Genomic DNA, 12,619 nt, shown 5'->3' on the forward strand with positions numbered 1-12,619 from the left:
GTTTTACCCTGCTTCAGCAGAATGAGTTCGGCAATATTGAACACTGTATTACCCCTTTCACCAAGACAACCTTACGTGCAATTTGAGCAAGCGTACTTATGTGCACCAAGTGCCACTTCGGTGGTACGCTGCCACATAAGAAAGAGTAGTGTACTTTGGAAATTATGGCAACTGTGGTGGGTAAGTCAACAGGCCAGCGTACACTTCTTGGCCTAGCCAATATTTTCTTAAGCAATATTGTGTCATTATTGTAAACTATGTCTACAATAAGCTTTAGGTAAAATATGACAGTGGGTGCAACCCTTTTTTCAACAACACCGTATGTTGAAGCACAAACATAAAAGGGCTCATGAACTCGCGGTAGTATTATTCATCAAAATTATAGGTGACGATTGCGTATCTTAACCTTTCGCTTATTTGCTAGATTGTGAGATACGCAGGCTTAGCAATTTCTTTCAAGTGACCTAAAATTCCTATGCATGTGTGGTGTTGGTCGTTTGTGTGTTCAGTTTTGTTTCAATAAACTTCACTTTTTTAGGCAGCACTCATCCTGTGTCCCTCTCGCTCTTGTCTTGTGTCTGCGTCGTGTTCGCGCAGGATTTACAAGTATGAAAGTTTGTAGAACCTTCAAAAGTTTCTGTAATTAAGCTTATCTTTTTCTTCTGGTACATATATCGAGCACTTGTAATACAAAAATAGTTTATTAAATTTTTCTGCATTAAACATGCCTGAGCTAGATAGAAACATAATGTCATGCTGAAGTCCCCCAAAATGGGGTTGATATGAAACAAAAACCATAAAAAGTAACTGTTCACACTCGTTCCCACAAAATTTTCAAAATACAGAAAAACAAAAACAAGCGTAGCAAGTGTAGAAACCACCTTAAATATATAGGCCACTACGGCTTTTGATTAGTAAATAATTTTTAACTCTAACCCACGAAAAGACACACACACAGTCACTGTACCCACAACTGAACTTTTATTACTTAAAACCAAGCTTATAAACAAAGGCAAGAGTGTGCATGCATAGCTATATCACATGCAAAAAGCCCGATAACCACGAAGCATGAGAAAAACATAAATAAACTGAGAAATTAAAACGTGCACGTGGCTTCTTTTAGGCTTGAGGTTCAATGTATATTGCATAGAAGCCATGTGTTCAGAAGATGACAATTGCCTTGTGTTTTCTGTATGCTTGATGGTTTTCAGGTCCTTGCATGTAATATAGATTTGCAAGCGTAAGCGTACTCCGAGTTTATCTTATAATTTCATTTTATTAGAAATAAGATAGTTGTAAGTCTAGAAACAATGTGTGTGCGTGTGGGTGGGTGCCTCTATTTTATTGCTAAATTTCAAAATGGGCAACTCATTTGAAGATGCCCAATTTTCCAGTTTGCATTTTATTATTGACAAATTATCATCTGACTAAATGTACAAGTACAGTCCTTACAGATTGAAATGCAACAATATAAGACCAAGTAATGCACATAATTTTGATTCCACCGCCTTCAGTTCATGTCCTGTCGTCATCATTTTGACTCGAACATTTTGACAAATGACAAGCAACAACAACAAAAGGCCATTTTTGTTGACGCAATCACCTCAAGCGACTTGCGCATACCAGTGGTGATACTAAATGTTTTGATGCCGCATTTCAGTCCATGGGCACTGTACTTCAGCCTTCCAGCACATGATACATTTCAGTGCTGTTTGTGGTTCAGGAATAACTCTGGAATGGGTAAAATAAAGTGCATACGGCTGTTCAACTGCTCCCGATGACTCGGAGTGGCTCTGCGAAACAATCAGGTTGATGAGCGCTCCATCATTCACTGTTGTACTTTCGTCCAGATCAACGAAGCACTGGAACCCTTCATTGTAGATCTGAAAACATACACCATTTGTTTATCAATAAGCCTGCACATTAGGTATGAAGCAAGGGATATTGAACCGACATTTACTCAAGCACCGTTTTCCTTTCCCATCACTGTTACATGCATTTACCTGTTGTAATGACTATGTGCCAATGTACTTAGGCGACAGGCAATTCTGGGTCGCATAGTTAGTACTTTACCTTCACCTATATGCGTGCTAAGCCAGCGGCTGTATATTCCACATGAATATGCAGCACAGGCTGAAGCACACAGTGTCATATCTGTCGGTTCGGACATATTTGGCGGAAATATACAGAGGCCTACGCCGCGGCGTTACCACGCAAATCAACCGCACGCTGGACAGTGTGCTACAATAAATAAATACGTGGGACTTCGCAGCTTCTATGAGGCAGTGGCTGCAGTCGGCCGCTCGATCACTCTAGACAAGCAACATTCAGGCCGTACTACATCGACGGCGAACAGAGTAACGTCGTAACAATCGATGTCCCGCAATAAACCCCGCTGCTGACAGGTTCTCGAACAGCGAAGATAACAATTAGTGTCAGTGAAACGCGCGGTAACATAAAAACAGGTTACAACTCTTACACTGAACAACATTACTACGCGCACTGGCCAAATCTTAAGTGCTCAAAAAAAAAAAGCTTTTTAAAAACAAGTGCTGATAAGGGCGTCGGTGCACTGCTCACGCTTACCTGTATTAGCGGGTTGCTCGCCATCAAATGAGCAAATCCACTCGCTCGCAGACTTTCCTGCAGATCGGCCAGCTTTCGGGAGCCTTTATGCGCGACAATCTTCTTCGAGGACCCATGCGAAACCAGGCAAACTGGTTGCGCATCAGTCGACGTGCTTTCCATGGAAGGCTTACTAAATGGCGTGTTGTCGCTGCCGCTCTCATGAATCGCAGACGGAGATGCCGCAGAAGCAACGGAACAGTCACTGCTCTCCATGGTTTCGCTAGTTTCGCTCATGGGGAGAGGCTGGCGCCGGTAACTCTAAATTAATAGAACGCGTTGCTGGGCGAGTTGGTGCATTGTCTACAAATAAAAGCAGAGCGCGAAAAAGACGGGACACAAGAGACAAGAAGACGGGACGGGCGCTCACTACCAACTGATTTTATTACGAAAGAATTGGGGGAAAAATATAGAGAGCGTACGTCACAATCGCGCCTGCGCACACATCACAAAGCTTGCCGCAGTATGCAGTAGATTTTCTGATGATTAGCTTTGTGATGTGTGCGCAGGCGCGCTTGTGACGTACGCTCTCTATATTTTTCCCCCAATTATTTCGTAATAAAATCAGTTGGTAGTGAGCGCCCGTCCCATCTTCTTGTCTCTTGTGTCCCGTCTTTTTCGCGCTCTGCTTTTATTTGTAAACCCTAAATTGGCGCGAAAACTTCAGTTGCCGAATCCAAAGCCTGATCTGAGAGCCATAAGCCGCCCACACCGAAACTGTTGGTGGCTTTACTTACCTGAAGGTTTAATTACGTGCAAAGCGATAGCTGGCACATGTCCACTCACAGTTACAGCTGTCGGTTAGAGGCACTATACATGTTGTACCAAATATCACGCGGGTTTGGTATTTTGAAACGCTTTCAAAATACATTTCGAAGTGCGCAACAGCGGCCATAAGCAAAACAACACGTTGGCGTGCGTCGGCGCAATATTGACGGCTCAGTGCAATTGCGACGGGTCCCGACCAAAATGTTGCCCTTCTTCAGCGAGCACAGGAAAAATTTTCGAACATGTTGTCCGCTCGCCGCTGGCTGTTGTGGCAAATGTGATCGGCCATTTTCTCGCTAAAAATTCCTGTGTTTCGTGTCATGTAAAACGCTCCTTTCTGACCATGAGTTCGGCCTGCTGCTTTAGGTGCCCGCGGTGCCCCTTCTTCGCACCCAAATTCACACGTGTGATTTGGCATCTGGAAGAAATACACTCCTCAGACCCGGACTTCACTGTAACCTGCGGCGTTGTTGGCTGCCGAAACACTTACAAACTCGTTGGAAGCTTTCGGAACCATGTCTACCGTAAACACCAGCGGTGGATCTCAGCAGTTGACAATGATCCAGCACCTGAAGCTTCAGAAGAATTATGTGATCCCAATGAAGCTTCCAGCTTAGTTGACACAGCGTGTACAGACGATGAAGGTGCTACTGGCCCCTCCCATTCCCCTGGTCTGCAATGTGAGCCACCTTCGCGATCTGGGGCGTCGGACGAAGAGACCTCTGACCCGCTAACTTTGCAGTGCTTCACCAGAGATTTACTCCAGAGCCTTGTCCAAGATGTTATTTAACATTTCTGAGTGTCGAAAACTGCCGTACTCAGTCTGTGACAGCTTATTTCAACAAGTTGAATTTCTGGTGCAGTCGCTCTTGAAGCGTTTTGGCAAGTGTGTTGAACAGGTACTCATAGGATGCGGTTATGCTCTTCCTTTGAATTTGACACATGTCCTCGACTGCAACTTTCTTGTAGGCCTGTTTGATGATATTCGGTCTCGGTACCAACGATCCCGCTATATCAAAGCGAAATTCCCATTCACGGAGGCACAGCAGCGTGCCTATGCTGGCGACGACCAAGCTTCGTATCAGTACGTTTCTGTTGGCAGTGTCATACGTCAGTTTGTACCGTGCAGAAATGTTTTAGCACCTTATTAGCACAGAAGTTGTCGAGAGTGGCACGTTGTACACTTTTCAGGACGTTTCTGTTTACAAGCGTGAGATGAGCACTGTACTGCACAGCAAAAATGTTAAAGTACTTCACATTCTGCTGTACATGGATGAAGTGGAAATAGCCAATCCTATCGGCCATGCCAGAGGTGTGCACAAGCTTCTGGCTGTGTACTACTACACAGTTTTGAATGTGCACCCAAAATACCGCTCTCAGCTGAACTTTTTGCATCTTGCTATTCTTGCAAAGTACGCTGATGTACAGAAGTATGGCTTGGAGACTGTTCTGGGTCCATTGCTTGATGAACTAAAGGAGCTGCAAGAGATATGGATAAATGTACATATTGGACAAAATAAAGTGTGCTTCAAGGTATTTGTTCTTGCGTGCTGTGGAGACAACCTTTCCATGAACCGGCTTGGGGGCTTTACGTGCTCTTTTTCACGGGGCTCAGTTTGTCGCTTCTGCAAGACAAAACATGCAGAGTCGACAAACTGAAATCTTGCAAGATTTCAGTTTGTCGATTCAGTTTCAGATGCAAGATTTCATCGACAAACGATGAAATCTTGCATCTCTTACAAGGGAAGAACTATGCCACATCAGAACGCAGCAACTTCATGACAGCCACGTCACAGCCATTCATCTGAATCCAGTTTTGTACAAAAGACTTTATGGCGTGAATGAGCCATCACCAATGAGCTGCCTGCCTAACTTCGATGTCACAACGCAGCTCCCACCGGATATTATGCACGATATATTTGAAGGAGCCCGCTCAGTTGTGATCAAGCATGTGCTCAAAGGATTATTTCAAGAAAATGTTCTTGTGCCCTCAGACTTAAGCAAAGTTGGCACATTTCGTTATGGTCGTAATGACAGACCTAACAAACCACCTCAACTTACAGAAGCCTTCCTGTAAAGCAATGCCCCTTTGAAAGGTACTGCTTCACAGAAGTGGTGCCTTTTCAGACTTTTGCCTCAAATTTTCGCTTCAAAAATTCCAGAAGGTAACAAAGACTGGGAGGTCTACCTCCTCTTTAGAGAAGTTACAGACTTGCTCTTATCTGATCAGCTTCCGTCAGACTCTCTTGTTTATATTGAGATGAAAATTCAGGAATTCCTCCACTCTTTCATTGATCGTTATCCAACCGTCCGCATAATCCCAAAGCTGCATTACTTAGTACATTACCCTCGTATGATTTCCCTTTTTGGTCCACTTAAACAATGTGGTGTATGAGGTTTGAGGCTAAACAACAATATTTTAAGAATGTGGCGTCAAAAACTAAGAACTACCGAAACATCTGCAAAACACTTGCAGAGCGTCACCAAGTCTTGCAAGGCTATGAATTTGGTGAGGTTGCCTTGACCAGGGCCACACCATGACAGGCCTGAAACCTGTGCAAAGATCTGACTTTCATCCATGCATTGAAGAGCGTCTACCTCCAGGTAGTACACAGCAAGCCAAGTCAGTCACTATGCAGCATATTACGTACCATATTGGAGATGTACTGGTAATGGCCAAGGGAGATGACCCACAGTTTGCTCAAATCGCTGCCATTTTTTAGTGGTCAGAGCGACGTTCTGTTCTTGTTGGACCCGATGGAACTTGTTGAGTTCAGGAGACATGGATACGCATTCAGAGTGTCTAAAGGCAGTGCGGTTTGCGCAGCAATGCCAGGGGCTGAGGTATTATCCCGAGTGTCTAGATCTGTACTTTGGAGGGGAAGTGGTACCAAGGTGTGAATTGGTGTTATTTAACTAAAAATGTTTCCTTGGCCTTGTGTCGTAAAGGCTTTGTAAGTAGTATGCTTCACAATTTCGCATCTGCATATTCATTTTTGTACATTCCTGCATTGTTTCTATGTATGCAAAACCAATACGATTGTGTTACACCCTTCCCATGCATTCTAGTCCTGTGAGGTGTTTTTAAATAAATATTTATGTGTACAGTGTTTTGTTTTGTAGAACAGTGTGTGAAATTGTGCTGCTTGCGTCCCGCATAAATAAACAATTAAATATCAGTTTGTTTTCTTATATGTAAGTGATTCTTTATCAAAGCACTGGATAACTTTTGCTTTAGTTGCAGCTATAGCTCGAACTTTGGCAGATTCATAGTGTTTTCTTTGGTTTCATATTCAATTATATGAAGGCGGAATAAAAAAGAACTCTCCTCCGGGAGTTGCTTTTCGACTGCTTTAATGGAACGCTAAAGAGCAAAACGATTTTTTTCATATTAGTAAAGTACTCTTTCACAATACCAAAAACACCACGCTTGCTGCGAGAAGACGCTTAGTAAGCGAGAAAACACGCAAAAATTAAATGTGGGTGGCGACGCTAGCTTGAAGTTTACGCACCATTCGCCGTGACGTCACATGTTTTGACGGCGCCGACTAGGGACTACGTAGTTCCTGCTCAGTAAAAATGAAGTACATTGTCCTTTTAATTTCCTCTGCTGAACAATTTCATCATAGGTCATTAACTGATAAGGTTGCGCTGGACATTTGGCCTGACGTCAACAGTGCAACTGTGGTCGTAAGAGCGATCATAGCCTTCTTAAAAGCCATTGGGGAGGATTCGTGGCTGTAGCATTGTGCCAACTTGACGGGGCTTTATATACTCACCTCCCTAAGTTACCGTCGTCATTCATTGGTCATATAACAGCCAAGGTGTTAAAGCTGGCAATAAGACGCGCGCTAACAACATACATCTGCTGCGCCGTTGCTCAAACCTAGCCAAGCCGCCGCCGCGGAGCCGTCGCCAAAGCAACCTGCCAAAGTTTCCTGCACCCGTGCCTCGAGGACAGTGATTTCAACACATTCAGAGTGGCAAGCTTCGCCCGTATTCCGGATCCGCCCGTCGCCGCCTCTTGGCTACCGCTTCTTTGGCCAAGAACGCTGGATCCAATCCGCACCGGCGTTGTGATTCCCGCGCTGCAGCAAGACGAGCTGAGGATCAACCTGCTTCGCTGTACCAAGCTTTTCGCAACATAGTGCAAACTTCCTGCATTATAACACAAACGTGTTTTATGCCGGGGTCCACCAAGAGTTTCATGACGTATTTCCGTCACGGCAATACGTCAGCAGAATGAACGCCATCAAATGGCAAACAAGAAAAACTATAAGAAAAAGTTACGTTCACAGAAGTCTAACCCATGACCTCTCGGTCCGCGACGACGGCTGGCGAGCGTTTAGCCCACTGAGCTACCGCCAAACACATAGCGGAGGCGAAATGAACGCGCCTTTTATCTTTCCCACTTTCCTCTGACAGTGCTCTTGCATGATGAATGGATGGATGCTATGAGCATCCCTTTCATAACGGGATCGTGACATGTGTGCCCACTAGGCTCTAAAAACAAAAGAAAAAAACTCACCATTGCTGCGACCGTCCCATTCGGCGCATTTCATATATAGGTGTAATTTCGGTTAAACACCGCGAGATGGTGGCTTCAACCAAAGCCTCGCTCATAGCGTCCATCCATATCGAAAAATAGAGAGAGATAGTGGTTCGTGAAAGAAGAAATGAAAAGGGGCGCTATTTTCTGCCTCCCGTCGTGGCGGCACGGCTCAGCGCCCAAGAAAAAAATCACAGCATATCCACGGAGTGAATGATGATGAGTGGGCGAAGCTGCGGAGGTTCATCGGTAAACCGTGAATCTTCCGTGAATTCTGCCCAGTACATCATCACCGACGTGAGATTGGGCGCGTTTATACTAAAGGTTCGATGAGAGTTATGACGACTTGCAGCTCACTTTAATTTTACATGTACGCTGTGAATTTTCATTGTTTAGAAAACCATTGCTTTAGAAAACATCTGGCGTCTTTCGTTAAGCAGCTGGCGTCTTTTCGTTTTGCTTTAGAAACATCTGGCGTCTTTTCGTTTTGCTTTTAGAAAACATCTGGCGTCTATCGTTGGTTTATTTCATCAATCAACGGCGTTTTGAACAAAATTTTTATTGTTTAATCACGCACAGGAGAAATCTCACCAGGCACTACCTTGTAGGTAAACAATGGCTGCTAATGGGAATGAGAGACAGAAGAAGTCGGCTTTTAGCTAACACTTACACTTCTACTTCTACTAACGTTTCCTACTGGAACATGCCAATGGCTGCTAATGGGGAATGAGAGACAGAAGAATTCGGCTTTTAGTTAACCCGCACGCTGCGAGTTTTTTATTGTTCAACAACGCACAGGAAAAATCTCCCACCGGCACCACCTTGGAGGTCAAGATCTGGTACTAGCGTTACGACTGGTTACGCACTACGACTACGAGGGACGAACGGGTGCCGCTTTAAGGAGCTTCGCCCCTAAAATTGAACGCGAGCGATTCAAGTACGCGTGCTAAATCTAGAGGCTTTTATCGCGCGGAAAGCGTAGGTGCCAGGTTAGCTGTAAGGAACGCTAACTCACAAGGGTGTAGGCTCAAGGAAGGCTGGCTGACACAATCGAGATCGTTCTTTTGAATCAAAAACGCTTCCACGATCTCTCTGGACACCTTATTACGCTTTCGGTGCACCACTATAGTGTCAGTTAAAAGTGGCTGACAGCCGCACTGCCGACAATGCATCGCGAGATGCGAGTATGGTGAACCTTTGAGAGAGCTGAAATGCTCTCTGAGCCTAATGTTCAATCACCTGCCCATCTGGCCGATGTATTTACGTCCGCATGAAAAAGGAATGCAATAAACAACATTGCAGGTGCAAGAAACAAAACGCATACCGTGCCTAATGGTACAAATAGCCTTTTTGGGGTCCGCCTTACTGCACATGCGCCTCTGCAATCTTGGACAAATGGCACCCACCTTGTTTTTAGCGGTGAACACAATGTCAACATCATGACGCGACGCCACCTTTTTCACGCGATGAGATAGCCCATGGATGTATGGTATGACCACGAAATGTTTTTTGCCTAACGTACGTACCTTTGGTGCACACACTGCTCCTGCTTTTACGGCCTTTAAACATTGAAGCTGGCAGCAGTAATGACAGCTTCTGGGCACCCAGCTTTCCGAAGCTTGCTAACCTGCCAATTCACACTCTGTGCTATCAAATGTTCACAAAATTTCTTCAATGCTGAGTGTATGCAAGAAAAAGCGATACCTTGCTTGATAAGCTTCGAATGGGAGGAATTAAAGCTGAGAAGGGCTTTCGCAGAACAAGGCATGTATCGCCAGCATACATGCGAGCCCCCCAACGTTATGCGCAAGTCTAGGAACTGAATTACATTGTCTTTTTGAGTCTCAACCGAGAAACACTTCTCAGCTTTAATTCCTCCCATTCGAAGCTTATCAAGCAAGGTATCGCTTTTTCTTGCATACACTCAGCATTGAAGAAATTTTGTGAACATTTGATAGCACAGAGTGTGAATTGGCAGGTTAGCAAGCTTCGGAAAGCTGGGTGCCCAGAAGCTGTCATTACTGCTGCCAGCTTCAATGTTTAAAGGCCGTAAAAGCAGGAGCAGTGTGTGCACCAAAGGTACGTACGTTAGGCAAAAAACATTTCGTGGTCATACCATACATCCATGGGCTATCTCATCGCGTGAAAAAGGTGGCGTCGCGTCTTGATGTTGACATTATGTTCACCGCTAAAAACAAGGTGGGTGCCATTTGTCCAAGATTGTAGAGGAGCATGTGCAGTAAGGAGGACCCCAAAAAGGCTAGTTGTACCATTAGGCACGGTATGCGTTTTGTTTCTTGCACCTGCAATGTTGTTTATTGCATTCCTTTTCCATGCGGACGTAAATATATCGGCCAGACGGGCAGGTGTTTGAACATTAGGCTCAGAGAGCATCTCAGCTCTCTCAAAGGTTCACCATACTCGCATCTCGCGATGCATTGTCGGCAGTGCGGCTGTCAGCCGCTTTTAACCGACACTACAGTGGTGTACCGAAACCGTAATAAGGTGTCCAGAGAGATCGTGGAAGCGTTTTTGATTCAAAAGAACGATCTCGATTGTGTCAGCCAGCCTTCCTTGAGCCTACACCCTTACGAGTTAGGGTTCCTTACAGCTAACCTGGCACCTACGCTTTCCGCGCGATAAAAGTCTCTAGATTGAGCACGCGTACTTGAATCGCCCGCGTTCAATTTTTAGCGTATCTTGGCTGCGTTGTATTTTGCTTGTATCATTTTTGTTGCAAAAGCAGCTCAAGATATTGTGGATTACGATGTACGTTCTTGGGTGACGATGTGTTGTTTTGATCTCTGCTGGTTTAGAAATAGGCGTGGATTCTGATAAAAAATTTCAGTTTGAAGTTTGAAGCGCTCGTCTCGTGTTTATGTTGCTTTCTTGTGTCCCCGTAATTTTAGCGCTACCTGCTCTATGATGAATTCTTACACACTCGCCAAGATTTCCGTTCTCGTAAACTTTAATGAATAAAGCACGATGTGCATAACCAGAGTCATTGAATACATTTTCTGGTCATGAAGCTAGCGCTAAAGTGTGATGTAGGGACAGCAGGAGCCGCTAGGGGCGCCCTCGCCCGTGTGGGGGCATAGGAGCGGTGCCGGCGCTGCAGTTCTGCGGCCCTTCAACATCAGGCCGTCCAGAAGGCCCAAAAGGTGGCTGGCGAGCTCCGGCTCCCAGTCCCCACATGGGCGGAGCCACCGGGCCGGCCCCCCGTAAGGGATGCCCGGGCCCCTTCAGGACCTTTAATAAAGTTAATTCTCTCTCTCGCTCTACGGCACGCATCGGAACAGAAAAACGTGAACCCGTGAGCGTTGATTATATCTTCAGGGCAATATTACCTTCATGTACATTCGGAGAAGCTCTAATACAGTGCAATTTAGCATCGAATTAGACCCTGGAGCAAGATATTCGTCAGCAACGAGTGCATCCTGCCTCCGCTGTGCGAAATACTTCCGCTATAAAAGCATGTTTCTTCCGTTTCTTAAAGCATCTAGTGGAAATCTGTGGATGATCCAGAGTCCTTCAAGGACTCTGTTGGATCCTAATGCATCGCGGAAGTACAGTGGCTGCAACTCGTGAACGCGCATATCAAATATTTCAGTCTGTGCACCTGGCGTGTGTATACGAAGATATCTTAAAATAGCCTCGCATTTATCGAACCAACGGTCACTTTGAATGAATCAGTGCTTTGAGTTTAGCAATTGTCGAGCACCAAGGAATATTTTATACGGCTTTTCCCTGCTTTTGTGTTTTCTTTTGCGTTGGTTTATCACTACGGCGCCGTGGCGCATTTAAATTTCGGTCGCTCATGCAACACTGTGTAGTTTTCGCAGTTCTCCTTTACTGCTTTTAAGGCGGAAGCCTTAGATGCCTCATCCAACGCGAAAACTGACCGTCGGCGTCAACACGAGTAATACAAAAAATTATCATGACGTCACGTAACGTGGCGTCACACGATGACGCCATCACATGACATCACCGCTGTGTATTGCATCCGTGATCGTTGTACCGATCACGGAGGCAGTGCAAAAACAGACAAGGTGCAGAAACCTTGCAATACCTCCTATCCTGGAGGCAGTGCAAAAACACCTTAGGTGCAGAGAGCTTTCGGAGGGAAGGCGGGGGAGGATCAATACATCGACTGAAGAAAAAGAAGATGCATTTAACCATTCGATTAGTCTAAGGCACGAAAGAAGAAATATTTAGGAGGCGAAACTCCCGTTAAAACAGGCGTCGGCGGGCGTCCAAATAACATCAAAAAAATACAAAAATGACATGCGCCGATGGAGGCACTTCAATTGGCGGCGCCTTGCTGCGCGAAGCCGCAACAGCAAAAAAAAAAAAGCGCTACTGGCCGGACGCGGGGGCGAGCACGCCCGCGCGCGTTCACTCTAGTAGCGTTCAGTAGCAGACGACAGCGGCGTTTCCTTCAGCGGGCACGCATAATTTTTTTTGTGGATTGCCTCTTCAGTAACCTTTCTTTTTATGTAGCGGACGTGGCGGCTGTAATAAGGCTACTGCGCACAGTGTGCTCTTCGGCATTTGCTAGTCTAAGATGGGACGCAGGTATTTTGTTGAAACCTGCAAATGCGTGCTCAAGTCTTGCAGGGAAAAGGTTGAGCAAGAAACGAACGCGGCCGAACGCGCTCCGCGTCCATGCTCCGTGAC

The sequence above is a fragment of the Rhipicephalus sanguineus genome, chromosome 4 (genome assembly GCF_013339695.2).
Source record: "Rhipicephalus sanguineus isolate Rsan-2018 chromosome 4, BIME_Rsan_1.4, whole genome shotgun sequence".
NCBI classification, from domain to species: domain Eukaryota; kingdom Metazoa; phylum Arthropoda; class Arachnida; order Ixodida; family Ixodidae; genus Rhipicephalus; species Rhipicephalus sanguineus.